Here is a 12,197-nt window from a genome sequence, read left to right as displayed (position 1 = left end):
CGCCTACCAGGATGGTTTCTGCAGTTATTGAGTCTGCTTTACAGAAGTACATACAGCAAGAAGCCAACTGGCTTGCAATGGGGTTTCTAGCAGGTTTCTGAACCAGGAGGTTCGAGCCTGGGGTGAGCACTCTTCACTTCTCCAGACGGCCTTACAAGAGGTGGGAAATTATCCTTGCTCCGTCTTGCCTGCAGCTGGGCCTCAGAACCAGGGATCCCCAGCACCCACCCTGGGACTGGACGCACGAAGGGATGAAGGCTGGCCACCCATTATCCTGCCCGGTCACAGCCTTGCCACCTGTAGCCTGGCACCTGAGAAAGTGCCAGGGAGTTGCCCAGAGCAGAGGCGACGCCTGTCTCTGTCCGGTCACCCCAGACCCTGCCCGAGGCTCAGTCCACCACCTATCCCGGTGCCTCTTTCTCCCACTGGAGAGCACCAAGCTTGTCTCCCTTCCTCATCCTCCCAGTCTTCCTCTGGGCCCCTCTGCAGAGTTGCCTGATGCCAGAGGTCTCATCTGTGGGTACCTAACGAGATGCAAAGTCTTGAGGATGGAGACCGGAATTACTGCCAACCTTTTCTGTAGCTTCAGAGCATCAGTAAAAACACAATAACAATCTCTATGCCAACCGGTTCAGCAGACGGATGGCCTGAATATCCAGCTCAGCTGGAGCCAAACCCAATTAAAATGGAACGTGTTCTTGGCCGAATCGCTATGTAGTCCTTTGTGGCCATGCTGGAAGCACCCTTTCTCGTCCTGCAGGAGGACGAGAGGCCTCCTGGGCGAGGAGGCCAGCCTGGCAGGTCGCACCCCACGGCCCCGACCCTCCGCAGCGGGGCTCTTACTGGCAGGAGCTCAGCTCCTGGGGTAGCAGGCCAAGACTGCCTGCTGGGGACCCCGCCCACCATCATGACCTCCTTCTCCAAGGGCCCAGGTCAGCTCCAAAAGGTTCACCTTCTCATCCACACTGAAGTCAAGGCTCTGAAAACAGCACGGCCCGTAGGACAGGTAGGATGAGTGGGTCTCCGGACACCTGCTGGCTCCCACAAGCCAGACTTCACTGTCCCAGCACCTTCCTTTTCTGTCTGCAAAGTCTCCACATCTTGAGTGGAGCCTCTGCTATGCTCCCATCCCTCTGGGGTCCCTCTCCCAAGGTCCCTGTCAAGGCCAGGTCCTTGAGGTCCCCCACAAGGCCAGGCTTTACCTTGGACTTCAGAGAATTCATTCTGAGGCTCCTTCGCGCTCTCGGCTTCTTCATCAGACTTCAGACTCTGCAAAAACAGAAAGAGAAGGATGTCAGCCACAATTAACTCGCAGGGGGAGGTTCTGCCCCGTGGATGTCCTTTCTGACACAAAGGCCCAAAGCCTCCCACGGTGCACAACTCAAGGAGTCTCAGTGAGGGCCCTCGAGGCATTCATCACGAGCCAGCCAAGTTGTGCAGGGTGAGCCTTGGTCCAAGTGCTGGACGCAGGTGACCGTGGCTGTGGCAACACCTGCTTTTTCTGCCCTCAGCCAAATAACCTTTCCTCCTCCTGCAGGGCCAGGAGAGGGTGGTGAAGTGGGGATCCTCCGAGGCCCCCGTTTCTGAAGGAGGATGTTCCGTGGCCAGAACTGCCCTGCAGACAGGGAGACCCAGAGACACCTAAAGACCGAATGTAGGTCCCCAAATAGCCCCTCTTCCAGTGATGAGATGCCCTCTCCCATCCTCCTGTGTCATGTCATGTGAGCAGTGACTGGGGGAGGTGCCCAGGGGGGGTCCACTCACCTCCACACTTTCCAGGGACGTGGAGCGGCAGAGCTGGCTCCTCGCACTGGGTCTGACCGGCTGCTCTGGTAATCCTGGGGCTCCACCTGCAGCGCCACAGGGCTCGGGCTGGCTCTGACGGCCGGATCACTTAGAGCCGCTCACGTCCTTTGAGGGCACAGCCCGGGAGACAACTGGAAAGACAATGGGAGGTGTGTGAGGCTCTTTAAAATAGACTCTGGGCCCACTTGTGCTTACGAAGATGCAGATTTGGAGGTGCGATGTGGCTCTCGGGGACAGACAGCGAAAACGCCAGAAGAACACAGGGAAGGGCCAACGTGGGGCTGGGGCTGAGACAGCTAGGCTAGGAGACAGGATTTTCCGTCCTAAACTCTTGGTGTTGCTTCACTGTTTCCAAGCAAAATATGCTTTTGCTATGTAATAGAAAACTAATCTTAAAATCTAGCTTTTTACACAAAGAAATAACCTTCCAATAATCCAAGTGCTCTAGAGACCAGAAGGTCATTTCCCACCCACCTGACCCCACCTCACCGCAGCACCCCACCTGGACAGGACACAGAGGCAAGGACCTCAGCACAGCCAGGCAGGTTCAGACTCGCATGGGTCAAAAGTCAGGGGCAGAGGCAGGTGTGGACTTCGGCTAGGGATCCATGAGGCTCCCTCAAGCCCTAACACACCCCTGCACTTCCTTCTTCCCTCCTTACCTGCCCACATCTGCGGAGCAATGGGGACTCCGCAGGCAGAGAAGAAACGACTCTGCCTCTGCAGGATCTGAGTGGCCAGAGAGACTGGGGAGTGGGGGTGCGGCCTGGGCTGTGACCAGGAGAGAACGCGGGTTCGAAGGGAAGCACCCAGAAGGGGCCAGTTGGAGAGAAAGGCAAAGGGTCCCAGGAAGCAAGGCCAGGCCAGGAAAAGAGACCGTTACACACAGGTGGGTCATGGTCCCAGGGACTAACTACCACCTCGTCTCTCTCCTCCTCACCGGAAACTGGCCCGCAGCCTCTGACCTTGGGAGCATCAGAGGAGGAGGCTGGGTCCAACCGGGCCTCCAGGAGAAACAGTGATGCCAGAGATGCACAGAAACTGAGGACAAGGCAGGAGTCTTGGGAAGAAGATGCTGAGTTCCATGTGACAGAGGCAGGATGACCATGTTCCCGGACCCTGTGAGGTTATCATGGGCAGGGTCCGGCCCTGTACACTCTCCCCATGTCGGAACTCCTGGGGCTGCTGGAGAACAGGGGGTGTTCCCACTGACAGGGAGCAAACGGAAGGCTTGAGCACCCCAGGAAGGGAGCAGGGGCCTGCATGCAGGCTCCGCACCTGCTCTGGTTTGTCTCCACACAGGCTGTGGCTGCTTTCTGAGCGGGGAGCAGCGGGAAGAGAAAGGCCATGTCAGGTGGGAGTGGGCAATGGGGACACACTCGGGAAACCAGGTGCGTCTGACAGCATGCGGAGCCCCACCTGGGGCTCAGCAACTCGCCGCTCACTGCAGGTCGTGACCCAGCACCACGTCTACGCCCTTGGCCTGAATGGGCTCCTGCCTCTCCTCTCCCGAGATCCCCTGGTCTGCGTCTGGAGGTCCACGTGCCCTTGATATGGTACCCCTTTCTTCATCGTTTGCGCTTTTCAGCACTTTCCTCAGAGCAATGAGATGCCCAGAAATCATACACATTAGGACCAATTCATATATGTTCTCCCAAAGTGTCACGTTCTCCCTCCACCAGGGGGAAATGCATCTCCAGGAACGTGTCCACGCGGCAAATCAGGCCAGGAGGGGGCAGCGTCTCACCACCCACAGAGCACAGAGCTGTGGCCTCTCAGTGGGAACCTCTGGGGGTCACGGCCAGTCCCCAGCTGCTGCCCAGACGGCCGGCAGGCCACAAGGTCAACTGAGCCTTGTGCCTCCTGTGTGTGCACATTTATTCATAGGAGCAGAATGCTCTCAGCACGCAGAGAGGCATAGCCAAGAGATTAAACAAGTAAAAACAAACAAACAACAACAACTTTTTGGTTATGTGTTCTATGCTGGCCTTCACTGAAGGAGCAGAACGACTGAGAAGCAGAATGTTCTTCAAAACCCCAGCCATTTGGCCCCAGGTGCCACGCACATTCCTGGAGCATCAAAGCGTATGTTTCCAATTGTGGCATGAGTCGCTCGGAAGGACCAGCAGGCAGATTAGAAAGCCGGAGAGAGGGATGCTGTGGACTGGCCGGGGAGGCAGGGATGAAGCCCATGGGGGAGACCGCGAGGGTGGCCCGCATGGGAAGCACACAGCCCCGGAGGGCGGGGGCAGGGCTCCCTGGGCTCTCACAACAGGGGCCGCCCGTGAGCACCAGCCCTGGCCGAGCCTCCTCAGGCAGGCCTATGACTGACCCCCCCACTGACTGGGTAATTGAGGAAAGTCTGAAAATTGAAAGAAGAGAAAAGCAACACAAAACAAAATGGGGGTTGGCAGAGAAAAGGACCAGTCACGAAGAGGACACAAGTTGAGGACTCACAGGAGTTCTAGCACAGAAAAGGGAGCGATGACACGGGCGTGGCCTTTCTCAGGTGCCTTGATGCCCAGGGTCACACGATCACACCCCAAGTCGGGAAAGCCAAGTGACCTTCTTCCCACCTCAGGGAAGAGAAACCTGAGACAAAGCAACCAATGACCAAACCAGTCAGGTCCCAGGGCGGCCGCTGACGAGCTGGCTCCTCCCCCTGGTTAGACTCCTCCCCGGTCAGACTCCACCCCCTTATCAGACTCCTCCCCCGTTCTGACTCCGCCCCCTTATCAAACTCCTGCCCCATCAGCCTCCTCTCCCCCAGGTCACAGCTCCCATGTGGATCCAGCAGCAGGCTGTGGGACACCAACCGATTTCAGCCCCAGGGGAGGCTGCAAGTGCTTCCCCAAGGGCCTAGGTCCAGACGAGAAAACCTCACCTGAGTAATGGGAACGATCAGCCACAGGATTTCAGGGGTGGGGGGTGCTCAGGGGCTCACTGGAATCCATATGAAAGGTACATAAGCCCCAAACCTCCCAATGGCACCCGCTGCCCCAGTCATGCACCTGCTCCTGACCAAAGACCCTCCCGGGGTGTGGGAGCAGACCAGGGGCCTGAGTGGGGCAGATGCCTCGAACTCCTGCACCGTGGGGGAGGAAGGGACCCGCTGGCCACTGCACTCTCCCTCCCAGCACTCCTCAGATGCAACCTCGACGGGTCGTCCAGCCAGAGCACGGCAGGCGCTGCCAGCCAAAGAGTTGGCCCATCTTCTAAGGAGTACATCCACCATCACCTTCCCGGTGGACCCACAGGCCACACCTCCAAGCGGGCCTCCCTCCAGAATTCTCCCTCCGCTCCTGACCAGTATCACAGCCCCTCTTCACTTGTTTTGCAATATTGCCTTTGTTCCACGGGTCCCACTGGAAACCACGATTTTAACAAGTGCCATGAGCACAGAGCACTATTGTCTTAGACAGTCGGAGGGCTGCCTCAGCTGGTGGCATCCTGCTTCCTCCACCAGCCTCCCAGCCTGGCCAGCACCTTACACCTGCACTGCCCTTGGGATGATCAAATTCTCCCACCTCTCCACACCCCACTTTATCTTGTATACACCCTACACTGGAAGGACAGCACTAGATAGTATTTGAGAGTATTTGTGAGATTCTGACTTAAATATGAATTTGGTCTTCCTCCCATCCATTGCACAGCTTCTAAAACCCTCGAATTTCCTAAGTGATGAGAGCAACCACACCCAAGTTTATGCTGATAAGGTGACTTTGAGAACCACACCTTGAGATGGGCTGGTTGCCAGGGAAACCAAGGATGGGATTCGAGGTTGGAACTTTCAGCCCTACCCCTGACCTCTAGAGAGCTCAAAGGATGGATGTTGAATTCAATCACTGATGCCCCATCACTGGATCAGTCATGACTGTGGAACGAAACCTCCATAAACCCCAAAAGGACGGCATTCAGAGACCTTCTGCGTTGGTGAACACGGGGAGACCGGGGAAGAGTGAGCCCTGGAGAGGGCGTGGGGGCTCTGAGCCTCTGCCCACAGCCCATGCATCTCTCACCCTGAGTTACAGCCTTTGCAATAAACTGCTGATCCAGTAATGGGTTTCCCTGAGCTGCTCTAGCAAATTAATTGAACCTGAGGAGACTGTGGGCACCTCCGATCTTTAGCAATGAGGTCAGAAGCAAAGGAGACAAGCTGGACTTGAGACTGTTCTTTGAAGGCATTGCTATCTTAGCCTGTGGGGTCTGCAGCTCTGTCCAGGGGGATGATGTCAGAATGGAGTTGAACTGCACAACTCCCAGATGGTGCTGCAAAATGGCCTGTTGGGAGGGAAACTACACAGAGCTAGTGACCAGAAGTGCCAGGGTATTCAGAGGATTTTGTGCAGTGCAGTCAAAAACACAAGAGTTTTCCCCTTGCAGTACCATTTCACAAAAAAGGAAGCCAAAGTAGAAAAAAAACCCAGGTGCTGCAGTCCATGGTCCCAGTCCATGCAGCTGGGGATCACAGACCTGCTGCATTGTTCAGGTACAACATCATATTCCAGAAGCCACAGAATCATGGAAAGAGACGTAAAGAAGGCCAAAAAGGCCTCTTACCTGACTCCAAAGACCCAATGTCTTCATCTGAGGAGGCAAGATCAGCCTGTGATGACGACACAGCCACAAAACTGTCCTTAAATTCCTCGAAGTTAACCTGTGAATTTTAAAAAAAGTGGTCAAAACTGCTTCCGACAGGCCACAAACATAACACATTGGCCTTTGGGGTTTTCTCAGATGGAAGATTCTTATGTTGCCTTCAGCACTGAGGACATTTATTTTTTCAAATATTTACTTAAGGTTTTAAAATCCTGAAGATATAGTGAGGCAATTAAGAGTGAATCATAAGCTCTTCACCGAAAAACACTATTAACAACTCCATAAAAGTAAGTTAGATAAGATAGTTAGAAAACAGTGCAGAAAAGAGGTGTCTGATGACCACAAACATTAGCACATAAAGAAATATCCATGCCTTCACTACCCACCAAGAAAGAGAACATGCCAGCACCTAGGCTAGTCCTCCACCAAGGTTCCTTTCCTGATTAAATCCCCCACCCCTACACTGAGGGGAAAAAAAAGCTCTGAACAGTCACACATATGTCCTAAGTGTTTCTCTGGAGTATACGCACCAAAGAATGGGATTGCTGGGTCACAGAATATACATTTATGTCGTCTTTGCAAATTGAATCTTTTGTCACTAAACAATGCTGACCCTCTTCAGTTCACTAATATTTTTACCCGAGACTAGCTTTCTTATGGAGCTTAAAAGTTTCATTATCAACCAGTTTTACCCTCCTCAGGGACAACACAAGGCACGTCAGATAATTCGTGTCTTTGTTATCATTCATATTAACTCCTCACAAGATATTTTTGTTTTACATAGCCAATGTTCATTTAGAATTACTCAAATATTTGCCACTTTGTTTTTACTTTCTTCCTTCATTTCCTACCTTCTGCCTGGGATACGTTTCCATCTATCTGAAATAGATCTTTGAGACTTACGTTTTGCTTAAATATGCTGGTGCTACGCCCTTTTAGTGTGATTGTCTAAAACATTTTCATTTCACTTTGATTCTTTTCTCAGCAAAAACATAATTTATTAAAAGAATATTGGAAATGATCCAGATGTACTTAAAGAAAATAGGTAAATAAACTGTGATTCAGTCAGACAATGAAAGACGACAACAGGGGAAACAAAAGCACTGACAGAGACAATACTTGGACCCTGACCTGCACTCTCTGAATACAGACTGCAGACATGATACTGAGTAAGAGAACCAGAGTATGCACTGAGCATGTGCTGTGTGTATGTCCACCTGTAGGAAGTTCAGCAACAGGCAAACAAATCTCTGCTGTTCTCATCAAGACAGTGGCAACTGCTGGAGCCAGAGGGACCCCAGGGGCACCTGAGGAGGGATGCAGGATGCTGGGGCCCAGGGCCGCTTGCAATGCATGTTCACTGAGCTGCACACTTCCCAACTCTTTTCTCTGCCTGTGCTTCACCTGACCTCACACAGAAAGAAATCAACGCAGGAGATACTTGTAGGTCAAAATGTCATCAGTATGTGCTAGAGAAGCAGGCCTGGGGCTCTAGTTCCAAGCATGCTTCCCACACCTGGCACAGAACTTGAATGAGCACATTTCTACTGCTGCCTCTGAGCACTAAATGCAGCTGTTGGCTGTGGAACGTCTCTGTCTGGGTTATACACTATCAGACTTGAAGGTGGACTACTTATATGTGTGTTTATCTTCTGGCTCCCCAACTAGCATGTGGTCTCACGGCTGACACATTGTAAATACTCAACAAAGGTCTACTGGATGTGTTGGTCTCTATATCCCTTCAAAACTGAGCAGAATTCACCTTCTCAAGGAGACATTCTTTGACCTTTTTTCTTTAAAAAAAAAATCTATTTATTTATTTTTGGCTCTGCTGGGTTTTCGTTGCTGCAGGCTTTCTCTATTTGTGGCGAGTGGGGACTACTCTTCCTTGTGCTGTATGGACTGACCATTCTAGTAGCCCTCACTGGAAGGTGGGCGTGAATTTGCTAAACTGCTAGTATAACAATGTCTGAAACTTCTTTTTTACGATGATGCATCAATTTCATCCGGTGTATCTATTACTGTTTTTCAATCACAAGTCATGTCCAACTTTTTGTGACCCCATGGACTGCAACACACCAGGCCTCCCCTGTCCCTCACCATCTCCCTGAGTTTTCCAAAGTTCATGTCATATCCGTGATGCCATCCAACCATCTCATTTTCTGTTGTCCCCTTCTCCTCCCTACCCTTAATCTTTCCCAGCATCAGAGTCTTTTCCAATGAGTTGGCTCTTCCCATCAATGGCCAGAGTACTGGAGCTTCAGCTTCAACATCAGTCCTTCCAATGAATATTCCAGGTTGACTGCCTTTAGGATTGACTGGTTTTATCTCCTTTTCACTCAAAAATCTCCAGCACCACAATTCAAAACCATCAATTCTTTGGCACTTAGCATTCTTTATGATCCAACTCTTACATCCGTATATGACTGCTGGAAAAACCACTGCTTTGACTATATGGACCTTAACTAATCTCATATTGAAAAGCCTGTGTCCAGACTTTTGCCATGTGGATCAATACTAGAAAGAACATTCTTGCATAGCTTTCATTTCACAGAGATATTCTATTGCTTTCATTTTACTTTCCTAGCTTCTAGGAGTGCTCTAGCACATAATAAGTGCTCAAAAATACTTGTTGAGGGACTTCCCTGGTAGTCCAGTGGCTAAGACTCCAAGCTCCCAATGCAGGGGACCCAGCTCCACTGTTGGTCGGGGAACGAGATCTCACACGCTGCATCTAAGAGTTCGAATGCCCCAACTAAAGATCCCTCATGTCGTAGAGAAGACTGCTGCAGCTAAATAAGTAAATATTAAACAACAACAACAACAAAAAAACCTTGACTATGTGGGAGCAGAATGAAATGGCCATTTTCTTTGATTCAATCTCAGATTTTTGTTTCATTGATAATACTTATCAGCTTTCCTTTGAGCCATCAAACGGGAGGGGATTTGGGAATTCTCTGGTGGTCCAGTGGCTAGGACTCTGCACTCTCACAGCCAAGAGCCCAGCTTCAATCCCTGGTTGGGGAACTAAGATCCCACAAGCTGTGTAGTGTTACCGAAAATCAAAAACAGGAGGGAATCTGATGGCTCAGTGTGCTGCTGTTTTATCTGAGATCATTGACTGTGTTTCTGTGTCCTCTCCCATCACAGCTCACAAAAGGACAAAGGGCCAGGATAAAAAACATCAAGGAAACCAGATAACCTGTTCATGATGTTTTAACCAGTGTTGATTTTCACAAATGTGCCTTTTGCTCACCTAACCCTCGAGTACAATTCCAGGAGATATCAAGAAGGGCTAGGACATGAGCAATCAAAATCACACCCGATTTTTTTTTTCTTCTGGCCACACCACGCATGGCATTGGCATCTTAGTTCACCAGCCAGGGATGGAACAAGTTCCCCCTGCACTGGAAGCATAGCGTCTTAACCCCTGGACCACGAGGGGAGTTCCCACACCCGAGTCTGAAGTCCATAAAGAAAAAGCAGTAGAGGGAAAGTCAGAGGAAAGCCGGCTGGGGCGGGTGTGTGAGGCAGAGCCCTCCTCACCCCAGGAGCAGCTCTGCTGGCAGCACCGGCCACGCGGGCTCTGGGGGAAGCAACAGGAGGCAGATGCACCTCGAAGCTCCCTGGGGCCAGCAGGGAGTGGTTTTAGGTGGTTCTTCATTTGTTTCTGCCCAAGAACCAATTCAGGAATCTTTCCAGGCTAGTTTTTATTCTCATTCAAATTGAGACCACTTTTATTAAATTCTGTGGGGGGAAATACTCTTCCATCAAAGGGAAGATGACCAACACAACTATAGGCACTGCTTTTTTGTTTCCAGTTTGTTTTTTTTTTTTTTTTTTCCCCAGACTGTGGGATCTTAATTTCCAAACCAGGGACTGAACAGGGCCCCTGGCAGTGAAAGCCCAGATCCCAAGTGCCAGGCCCACCAGGGAGTTCCCAGGCACTGTTTTAAATGAACGCGCGCACCTCCCTGGGGTCTAGTGGTTAAGAATCCGCCGCCACGTTCAAGTCATGTTTAAATGGAGGAAGAAGTCTGACGTCAAATGTTAAGAACGAGAACAACACATCTGTGATTTTCTTCAAACTTTTCCATTTAAGGAAAAGACAGAAAGGTGAGAAAATTTACACACAAGAAACAGTGTCCCAGCAAGTTTCAATTCTGAAGATGTTTAGCCAGAGGGATTCTCTCCTAAGTGTGAGTTTCCGAACTATGGCCCATAGACGGGGAAGGTCCCACAGGGGTCACTGCGGGGATGGGGAACAGAGAAGTCACAGCTGCGGGGCCTCTGGCCGCTCTTCAGCTACAAGGCTCTATGCTTGTCTCCGTTTTGTGTAACACGGTTCCCTGCAGGAGTCTTCTTTTTTAAAAGAAAGGTTCCTTTCTTTGGGAAAAAAAAGAATCTTTTTGTAAGGTATGAGAGTCATTGATTTAGTCAAAGTTCCTAATTCTACAAAAGAAGTCACAAAGGCCATGTCCTTCTGACTGAGCCCACAGTCCTAGGCCAGCTACTTTCTCAGATTAAGAAAAAAACACATAGATTTTTAAATATAACAGACAAAATGAACATGTAAAACCTTGTTATACACTTGATTAATGCTTGTGGTGTGACATGACTTTCGAAGTAAATTATGTGTTTTAAATGCATGAACAAGAATAAATCAATATCAAATTCCTATTAGTCGCAGTCGATACAGTTAATTTAGAAAGCATACGTATTTTTAAACACAGGACAGGGAACTTGAAGGAGAGAATCTTTAGTTGAATCAAGCAGGCCAAACGTGAAGAGATTCAACCTTAAAAGGATGTTCAGTTCCTCTAGATAAAACCTGGCTTGCTAAAATGACTCAGCAATGAATTATCCACATTTTGGGCTATTGAGGACAAAATTTAAAACACACAACAGATCTCTCTTTACTGTTTAGCATACTTCTATCCAAGCTGTCATCATTAGTTGGTATATACAAAAAGCATGAGTGTAAGCTCAACTATAATCTAAATCCGGTCAGAAGTTGCAGTTGAACTTCATTTCTTCAGCCTGAAGTTTCAAGGGGAGCACTTATACTCCTACCCTCCTCATGAGAAGCAAGATTTACCTAACGGGCGAGTTTGGGAGAAGGAACTAAGAAGTGCTTGCCTGGTTCTCAATCTCTTCTTTGAAAAGATGTATGTGCGCACAGCACCATGAACTTGGGTCTGTGGTAGGCAGCCCGCCCCTGGGATGGGGGTCAAGCCTTTGCTTCCTCCTCTTAGGCCTGTGCGGGCAAGTCTCTGACTTGAGATGAAGTGTTTGGAGGCCCGCTGTGACTGCACAGCTAAAGTAAGTCCTCCAGGTTCATGGCTCTCAAGTACTAAGACCCAATGTAGCTCCAGTGCTGTCAAAGAAACCTTAGATTGCTCTATGACGACAAGAAGCCAAATGGGAAAACAGGTTGAGATTGCACTTAACAAGGGTTGCTTTTCTCTGCATCACCAACATCATGGAAACACCATCAAAACCATAAACTCGTGTGCACTGACTGAAATGGACATTTTAATCACAATGATTTCACAATGAAAACTAGCTGCAATTTAAAGACTCCCCTTCATTGCTATCTCAGGCATCATTCATCCAGGTGATGTCAAGACAGACAAAACTGAGCTTCATTTACGAGTTTTAAATATTCGATTTAACTACAAACTTAGAAACATTCTACAAATGCTCAGCAAGATATGTTTTAGAAATTTAAACCAAAATTCTGTAAGTAAAATAGCAACTAAAGTTGTACTCTTGTACAAGAAAAAAACAAA

Source organism: Muntiacus reevesi, chromosome 2 (assembly GCF_963930625.1).
Source record: "Muntiacus reevesi chromosome 2, mMunRee1.1, whole genome shotgun sequence".
NCBI lineage: Eukaryota > Metazoa > Chordata > Mammalia > Artiodactyla > Cervidae > Muntiacus > Muntiacus reevesi.
The sequence above is the reverse complement of the archived record's forward strand: the minus strand, read 5'-3'. Positions refer to the sequence as shown.